We start from the raw sequence: 9,832 nt of genomic DNA, 5'->3' as shown, positions 1-9,832 counted from the left end.
GAGATGATGATCCCTATGTCGTTGTGCATGAATAAGTATGTTTGGAGATATCTCACTTGCAGATTCCAACCTAAGAATTTAGTAAAAATCACCAGATTTTGTCCATGTTGGAACAAAATCATAGGACTAAGAAATATCCAGAGGTGTCCCTTGTGGCCAGTAAGACTGTGGCAGAGGCTGGATATGCCCCCCCTTTAAACCTGGGCTTTCACTTTAAACAGCAGGACCAGGATATGCTGGACCAGGATATGTATACTGGAGGGGTGTCAGGGCACACTCAGGCAACTTGTCCCTCCAAGAGGACGAATACTCCTTGGCCTGCACCAAAGTTAGGATGAGGCATGCCCATCCTAAAAATGCCCCTGAGCCAGAGAGGGAGGGAGCAGGGCGGGTCACTAGAATCTGATTTTCCAGAAAACCAGTTTGGAGGGAGATTTATTGAGGAGACGCAGCCAGCTGCACGTAGGATTCTGCCCAGGCTCTGGGCATCTCTGGGGAAGGGGCTCATGTAAAGTTCGAGTCCTGTCAGATAGGAAGCTTCCTCCAGCTTGCACTCTGGACCCTTCTATGCCTTTTGGTCAGTCTGGGAGGTGACTGGTATAGTGAGAAGCACACCAGACCTCTTTTCCCAGCAGGCCTTGAGCAAGTCCTCCAGCCTCAGTGGCCCAAATATGTCAGATAAATGGGAGGGACAAGAAGACTTGGAAAGTCCCTCCAGCATTGACATTTTAGGATCTGCTTGCCTCATGGCTCCTGACTCCCTAGACACTGTTTGAGACACTGGGGAAGCAGCTGTCAACTCCCCTGGTACCATCCTACTTCTACTGGCTTACAGGGAAACAGACAGCAAACACATAAATCATCACACAAGCAAATAAATTCTTTCAGATGGTTGTAGTGTAGTCAGGAGATAAAACCGGGTGGGGTGTGAGCCTGACTGGAGGTGGTGAGTGGGGGGAAACATTAGGTCCAGTGGTCAGGGAAGGCCACTCTGAGGAGTGGCAGTTGAGTTGAGATCTGGATGAGAAGAACAAAACACTCGGGACAGCTTGGGGAAAAGGTGTTACAGAGCAGGGACAGGTCAAGTGCTGGGACCCTGAAGGGCATGTGTTTGTGGAATGAGGAGAAAGCCAGAGGGGCTGGAATAAGGTGACTGAAGGATGGACGGAAGCTGGGTCATACATAGTCTTTGGTCTTGATTCTAAGGGCAACACCATTTTAAGCTCTGGTGAGTTTTAAGCAGAGAAGTGACCCAATTTGACTTTAGTCTCTGTGTCTTAGGGGTGTGGGGACCTAAGGGTTGCTCCCTGCCTTGCAGGGCTAGAGGTGGGGCAAGATGGGGAGAGGGGTGCCCCAGCAGTGAAGACTGGGCTTCCTGTGTGGGTGGCCCACTGTGAGCCAGCTGTGCAAGCTTACATCCTTCCCAGAGGCCTCTCCTGCTCTCTGGGTCCACCCCAGTCCAGGAGAACCAGTTCTTCAGCCCAATGAGCACCTACCCAGAGTCATGCGTCCACGTTTTGGTCATAACTGGGGAGTGCCCCAGTGACATCCTCATGCCTAATCCCGTCCATGTCCCCAGCTACAGTCCCATCCCCACCATCCCCACTTCCATCTCTGTTTCCCTCAGGAACCTAAACCCCACTCCAGACTTCAGCAGTCACCACTCCTGCTTTGTTGGGAGAGAGCGAGTGGCTGAGGGGAGACCTACTGAGAGTGGGTTGACTTGAGGAGGCAGCCTTTGGGGGATGGAGGTAGAACCCTACCATTTGTGGTGACACCCAAACTCTTCTACACCAACGGCTCCCTTCCCTGTTTGCCAAGGTCTCCTCCTACCCTACCTTCCCGTCACCTGTGTGTCCCTGCTTCCTCCCCACCCCCCCCACTGAGTGATTTTTCCACTAGGTCAGAAGATTAAGGCTGGGTCTCTCACCCCTGTGTCCCAGAGGAACCTGGAGGTGCAGTTTCCCAAGTCCCCGAGCCTCAATTACCACTTCACCCCACCCTGCTTCTCACCAAGCCTTAGCAGCCCCCTGGGGACACAGTCTCCAGGGGAGAGGAGTGGCTAGAAGGAAGGCTGGGAGAGGTTGCAAGGAATTTGCATCTTAAGATGCAAATTTGCATCATCAGGCTTCTAGCATTCCCCAAGAGTCACGGGGTAGCTGAGAGGGCGGGCCTGACCTGCCTGACAGCTCCTGTTCTCAGTGGGGACAGGATGGTGCCAGGTGGATGAGACAGCCCTGCCAGTCACCCAGGGCGGGGGCATGACCTTCATCTTCAGCCTTCTCCCCAATCCTGTCTCCATCTCCTTAACTCATTCCCCAACCCCCCACCACACACACACACCTCTCTCTGCCCCTTACCTCATCATTACCCCAATCTACCTCAGTTCTCTGAATCTTCATCCTAATTCCAACCCTATTGTTGATTCTTTTCCTAATCTTGACCTTGTTCTCATCACTAACCCATCCAACCATTAAGAATTATGTTTTGCCTTGGCCAGTGGTTAGAGTGTCAGCCCGCACACTGAAGGGTCTCAGGTTCGATCCCTGGTCAAGGGCATATAGCTAGGTTACAGGTTCTATCCCTGGCCCCTGTCAGGGCTCAGGCAACCAATCAATATGACTCACATCGATGTTTCTCTCTTTCTCTCTTTCCGCTTCTTTCTCTCTAAATATCAATGGAAAATATTCTCAGGTGAGGATTAATAATAATAATTTAAAAAAAGGAATTCTGTTTCAAGAGTCTCCAAGGTGCCAGGTAGTGTGCCTGGAGTGGGGGAGAAAAGCAAACCAAATGACAGTTTAATCTTTTGGGAAAGTCAGACATTAATAAAAAATGTTAACTACCTCCTGGTTGGGGGTGCTTAGCGGTTGAGCATTGACCTCTGAACCAGGAAGTCACAGTGTGAGGTGTGATTCCAGATGGGCTCGATCCCCAGTGGGGGGCATGCAGGTGGCAGCCAATCAATGATTCTCTCTCATAATTGATGGTCCTATCTCTCTCCCTCTCCTTTCTTCTCTGAAATCAATAAAGAATTAAAATAAAATCATTTAGAGCTGGGGAAATCTCCGAGATTCTGACCTTCAGTCTGCATCATTGCTGAGAAACCAAGATGGCGGCATAGGTAAACACCTGAACTGCTGCCTCACACAACAACTTCAAAACTACAACTAAAAGACAAAACAGACATCATCCAGAACCGCAGGAAGGCTGGCTGAGTGGAAATTCTACAACTAGAAGGAAAGAAAAAAGCACACTGAGACTCAGAGGAGATGCGGAAGTAAAGGCAGAGGTACAGAGGCGCGCGTGCGCGGAGAGGGCTGGCAACTGAGTACGCAGCTGTCTTTTTCAAGCGGGAGGGAGACACAGCTCCCGACTGCTCTGAACTCCAGTTCTGGGCAAGACTCTGGGGACCCAGACTCATACAGGGAGAAACTGGACTGTCTGGCATCGGGCGGAACTTGAGGGTGGCTTTCTCTCAGAGGTGCTTGTAGCGATTACTGCGGGACACTGAGACCCAGGGGCCTCTTAGGGTAGGGCGGATGGTAAGCCATTGCTGTTTGCTCTGCCCTGAGACTCCACCCCACCCCAGCTTTGTGCAGAGGCTTTTGCATATGAATGGCCTGGTCCTTTGAAATCCAAATTTACCTAACAAACTGCAGCTGAGTCAGTGAGACCCAGAACATCCAAAAGAAGGCCCAAGGCCCCACAGCAGCTTGCATTGCTTCACAGCTGGGCCTCATCTGGGCACCTCTAAAACCCAAACAAAGAGGAGGAATCTACAGATCTCTCCATAGCTCCTGCTGGGTGGCCTCAGGCAGAGGCTAAATTAGCACCTCCTTGGAGATCCAAGAGCCAGTGTACCCAGGGGTCAGAGTAGGACCTTCCAGATTACAACTCCTCAGATCCATAAGGGACACCACACTCAGGGGGCAGACTCAGTGAGCACCAAAGCCCCAATGAAGCAAGTCTTGTCTCATAAGGGTGTCTCAAGCACAGAAGTTCTTCCATCGTAGACACAGCTGATCCTCACAGCCAATTGGCCTGGAGATCAATTCCTCCCAGTGATACCAATAACAATCAAGGCTTAACTACAACAAGACTGTGCACACAGCCCACAAAGGGGTGCACCAAGAGTGTCCACCTCAGGTAACTGGGAAGGCTGAGCCACTGGGCCCCATAGGACACGTAGCACACAAAGCCACTCTATCAACTCAGGGAAGCAGCCAAATGCGGAGACAAAGAAACAGGTCACAAATGAAAGAAATGGAGGAAAGCAAACTACTGGATACAGAGTTCAAAACCACGGTTATAAGGTTTTTCAAGAATTTTCTAGGAAAGGCCGATAAATTTAGTGAGACCCTTGAGGATATGAAAAAGGACCAACTAGAAATTAAGCATACACTGACTGAAATAAAAAATAATATACAGAAATCCAACAGCAGACTAGAGGATCGCAAGAATCAAGTCAAAGATTTGAAATACAAAGAAGCAAAAAACACCAACTGGAAAAGCAAAAAGAAAAAAGAATCCAAAAATATGAACATAGTGTAAGGAGCCTCTGGGACAACTTCAAGCGTACCAACATCTGAATTACGGGGGTGCCAGAAGAAGCGAGAGAGCAAGATACTGAAAACCTATTTGAAGAAATAATGACAGAAAACTTCCCCCACCTGGTGAAAGAAATAGACTTACAAGTCCTGGAAGTGCAGAGAATCCCAAACAAAAGGAATCCAAAGAGGACCACACCAAGACACATCATAATTAGCCGAAACCGGTTTGGCTCAGTGGATAGAGCGTCGGTCTGCGGACTGAAAGGTCCCAGGTTCGATTCCGGTCAAGGGCATGTACATTGGTTGCGGGCACAACCCCGGTAGGGGGTGTGCAGGAGGCAGCTGGTCGATGTTTCTCTCTCATCGATGTTTCTAGCTCTCTATCCCTCTCCCTTCCTCTCTGTAAAAAATCAATAAAATATATTAAAAAAAAAAAAGACACATCATAATTAAAATGCCAAGAGGAAAAGACAAAGAGAGAATATTAAAAGCAGCAAGAGAAAAACAGTTAGTTACCTACAAGGGAGCACCCATATGATTGTCAGCTGATTTCTCCCATCCAAGTACTAACCAGGCCCGACCCTGCTTAGCTTCCGAGATCAGACGAGATCGGGCGCGTTCAGGGTGGTATGGCCGTAGGGTCAGCTGATTTCTCAACAGAAACTATGCAGGCCAGACTGGAATGGAAAGAAATATTCAAAGTGATGAATAGCAAGAACCTACAACCAAGATTACTCTACCCAGCAAAGCTATCATTCAGAATTGAAGGGCAGATAAAGAGCTTCACAGATAAGAAAAAGCTAAAGGAGTTCATCACCGCCAAACCAGTATTGTATGAAATGCTGAAAGGTATTCTTTAAGAAGAGGAAGAAGAAGAAAAAGGTAAAGATAAAAATTATGAACAACAAATACATATCTATCAACAAGTGAATCTAAAAATCAAGTGAATAAAAAATCTGATGAACAGAATAAACTGGTGAATATAATAGAATCAGGGGCATAGAAAGGGAGTGAACTGACAATTCTTGGGGGGAAAAGGGTGTGTGGGGTGTGGGAAGAGACTGGACAAAAATCATACACCTATGGATGAGGACAGTGGGGGGTGGTAAGGGCAGAGGGTGGGGTGGGAACTGGGTGGAGGGGAGCTATGGGGGTGAAAAGGAGGAACAATTGTAATAATCTTAACAATAAATATTTATTAAATTATAAAAAAAATCATTTAACACTAGTAAAAGTTAACTATCATGCTATGAGAGCCATTACTAGTTAAATTTGGCCTTCCTTGATGAAGCAATGGTCAAGCTAAGAACAGAAGGAAGAGGAAACATTAATCACATTAATCAGGTCCAAGAGTTAGAGGACAGCATGTGCAAGGGCCCTGTGGTTGGAAGGGACTGACCTCACTTGCTTCATGTGTTTACTCAAAAGTCCCTTCGCAAAGAGCTCTTCCTTGGCCACTCTACACTGAGTGGCCAGATGATTATGATCTCTGAAAGCATAATAATCTGGCCACTATCTTATTTAATAACAGGCTAATATGCAAATTGTCCCCTCGACCAGGAGTTCAACCAGCAGGCAGGCCGGCCAACTGCCCATGACCCCTCCCCCTGGCCAGGCTGGACGGACCCCACCCATGCACGAATTCATGCACCGGGCCTCTAATATATATATGCGTTCAGAGTTCATAATAATCTGGCCACTCAGTGTATATCTAAAATTTGCTCTCTTCCTCTCTAATAAAATGGTAATATGCAAATTAACCATCACTCCACTACATAAACCACGCCCACCAGCCAATCAGGGTGAGTATGCAAATTAACCCCAATCCAAGATGGCTACAGCCACAGAGAGCAAGGTTTCCCAGGTAACAGAGGAAGCCAAGCTTTCCATAGCCGTTGCAGGCCTAAGCCTCCACTCAAGCTACAAAGTTTCAATTATAGAAGGTAAACACATTCAAACAAATGGCGGCAGAATGGAGCTTGAGAGAGCAGGCCAGGGTTTCCGGCCGCAACAGGGGAAGCAAAGCTTTCCGCACACCCTGGCCGGGCTCACCCGCTTAAGGCTACAAAGTTTCAATTGTAGAAGGTGAATTAACTGCCACAGAAATGGCTGCCGGAGCCCCAGGCTTGGCTCCGCTCCAGGCTACAAAGTTTCAATTGTAGAAGGAAAATAAATTCCAGATACCAGGGCCTCCCCTTGGGTTGCCAGGGGGCGTGGCCGGCCTGCAAACCACCACAGGCCCCTCGCTCGGGCCGCCCCACACCCCAAGCGAACCCCTACCCTTATCTGTGACACCCTTCAGGGCAAACCAGCTGGCCCCCACCCATGCACCAGGCCTCTATCCTATCTAATAAAAGAGTAATATACAGATCGATCATCACTGCAACACACAATATAGCTGCCCCCATGTGGTCAAAGATCCTGCCCCCATGTGGACACAAGATGGCCAGCAGGAGAGGGCAGTTGGGAGGCACCCGGCCTGCAAGGGAGGGCAGTTGTGAGGGACCAGGCCTGCAAGGGAGGGCAGTTGAGAGGGACCAGGCTTGCAAGGGAGGGCAGTTGGAGGTGATCAATCCTGCAGGAGAGGGCAGTTAGGGGTGACCAGGCCGGCAGAGGAGGGAAGTTGGGGGCAAACAGGCTGGCAGCAGAGTGGTTAGGGGGTGATCAGGCTGGCAGGCAGAAGCGGTTAGGGGCAATCAGGAAGGCAGGCAGACAAGCAGTTGGGAGCCAGCAGTCCTGGATTGTGAGAGGGATGTCCCAGATTGGAGAGGGTACAGGCTGGGCTGAGGGACAACCCCCTGCCGTGCACGAATTTCGTGCACCGGGCTTCTAGTGTACTTTATATTATCCTTCTCTGCTTTGGTTTTTCTCTTTGGCACTTATCACTATTTAACAGAGTGTTTAACTTACGTGGTTATAAAGTAATATTGTCTGTTCCTACACCAGATTGTAAGCCCCAGGAGAAAGGGCAGGGATTGGCTTTGGCTACGTTGTATTCTTAGGATCTGACTCAGTGCCAGGCACATAGTAGATCCTCTGCTGCCGATGAATGAAAGGCACCTAGTCCTTACATGACTCTCCCAGGCCAGAGCTACCTAGTCCCATACAGAAGAGAGCAAAGGGGAATGTGGTGGAGGATGAGATGTATGAAGTAGGCCGGGGGGTCATGTGAAGGGATGATGCCCTTATTTCAAAGGCAAGAAGGAGCCACTGCCAGGCTTGATCTGGGGTTGGAGGGATGGGGGTGACATGAGCAGATTTGGGTATTAAAAAGGTCATTTCACTCCCTAACTCCAACCACACCCCTATCTCTAACCTCAACCTGAACTTACCAGAACCTTCTCTCCATCTCAGAATCCCAGCTCCTCTTGGCCCTAACATGGGCTGGGCACTGTTTGACCTTCCCTCGATGGTTTCAGAAGGGTGCCACTAGGGAGGAAACCTGGGTTGGTGCTTCCTGGTTGGCAGGAGCTGCCCTGGGAGGCAGAAGGGGAGAGGGCAGGCCCAGAAAAGGGGGATGGGAATGTGACTCTGCTCACTCTCCCTGGGTCTCAAATGCTGGCTGTTGAGAGTATAACTCAGGGCCTCTCACATAGTCTTAGTCCCAACACCTTCCTAAATTTCGGCCTATCCCAGGGCCTGACCCCCCCAGTCCTCGTGGCTCCCCTTTCCACTCCACATTTATTTTCTTCAGAGCACCTAATGGCTAAACCTACAGCAAAGAAATTGTTTACTGTTTCTTTTTTTAAAAAAAATATTTTTTGTTGGTATTTAGAAAGAGAGGAAGGGAGAGGGAGAGAGATAGAAACATCAATGATGAGAAAGAATCATGGGTCGGCTGCCTCCTGCATATGCCCTGCTGGGATCAAGCCCACAACCCGGGGAATGTGCCCTTGATTGGAATTGAACCTGGGACCCTTCAGTCCACGGGCCAACGCTCTATCCACTGAGCCAAACCGGCTAGGGCTCTTTACTGTTTCCTGTCCTTCTCTCCAGCTTCAGTAAGCTCTGTGTGTGTTTTATTTCTTCTTTGTATCTGCAGTGCCTAGAAAAGTCCCTGGAACACTATGTGTACTCTTTAAACATCTCTCGAATGAATGAAGGCACGGAGGAATGAATGACCGAGTTCCCGACAAACCCAATTCCACTGGAGCCCAACCCTGATTCCAACCGTCTTTCTAACTTCATTCTTTTTGTTTCTATTTTGGGGGTAAGTGGGAGGTGGAGTGAGTACTTTATAAAATTGAGGGATAACATGGGTATAATAAAGTGCTTATCGTGTCATATGTGTCACCCAGATCAAGATATAGAACATTTCTAGCTCCCTACATGACTCTCCCAGTCCAGAGCTACTCACTGGTCTGACTTTTATAAGAATCATTTGGTTTTGCCTGTTCTTGAACTTCATATAATGGAATGATAGAGCATGCACTCTTATGTTTGGCTTTTTTCATGCAACATCATTTTATGAGATTAATTCATGTCATAGTTCATTCTTATTTTTAATTGCTGGGTAGAGTTCTGTTATGATTATACTACAAATTACATATTTATTCTTTAGCTTAGTTTTTGTGTCCCAAATGTACTCCAACTGTCTTCTATTTTTGTAGTCAACTCCAATCCCTCCTCAGCTGATCCTGGCTCAGCCGGAAGCAACAAATCCCCTCCTCTCCCATCCCTGACCATTTCTCCCTGGAGCCTCTCTGCTCTCTAGGGTCCCTGAGCTCTAGCCTCATCACCCAACACCCTTCCTCTTGTGGACTCTGGGCCCCGGCAGGATGGGCCAGCCTTCCTGCTGAGGCCACTACTTGTCCCACTTCCCAGAGAGGAATGGCCAGGCAGCAGGCCAGCTGCACGGCGAGTTTGTGCTGCACCCTTTCCCCTCACCCCCACCCACCGGGGGCCCCAGAACCGACGCAGGTAACTGACTGCCCAGTGGCTCTGCTCAGCAGGGGTGCCCAGCTCTGCAGCCTTGGAGGCGGGCTGAAGGAAGGAGCTTATTAGGATGATAAAGATCTGGGGGCCCCGCCCAGACCCCTCCCCCAACTTCCCTGGGGCCCTGGCTCAGGCTGGACTGGCTCCCCCACCCAGGAGTCTTCTTCATCTAAGGCATCTTCCCTCCGCCCTCTCAGAGGCAGGCCCAGCGCCCTGCCTCCTGGCCCTCCCAGCCAGCTCCCAGAGGGCTTGCAGCCCAGACACCTGCTCAACAGCCAGGAGCACGGCCTCACCCCAGCCTTCCTGGCTCGCATCCTGCCCGCTGAGGGCAGTGGCTTCTCCAG

This window comes from Cnephaeus nilssonii, assembly GCF_951640355.1.
Source record: "Cnephaeus nilssonii genome assembly, chromosome: 19".
Taxonomy (NCBI): Eukaryota; Metazoa; Chordata; class Mammalia; order Chiroptera; family Vespertilionidae; genus Cnephaeus; species Cnephaeus nilssonii.
Note: the sequence above shows the minus strand (reverse complement) of the source record.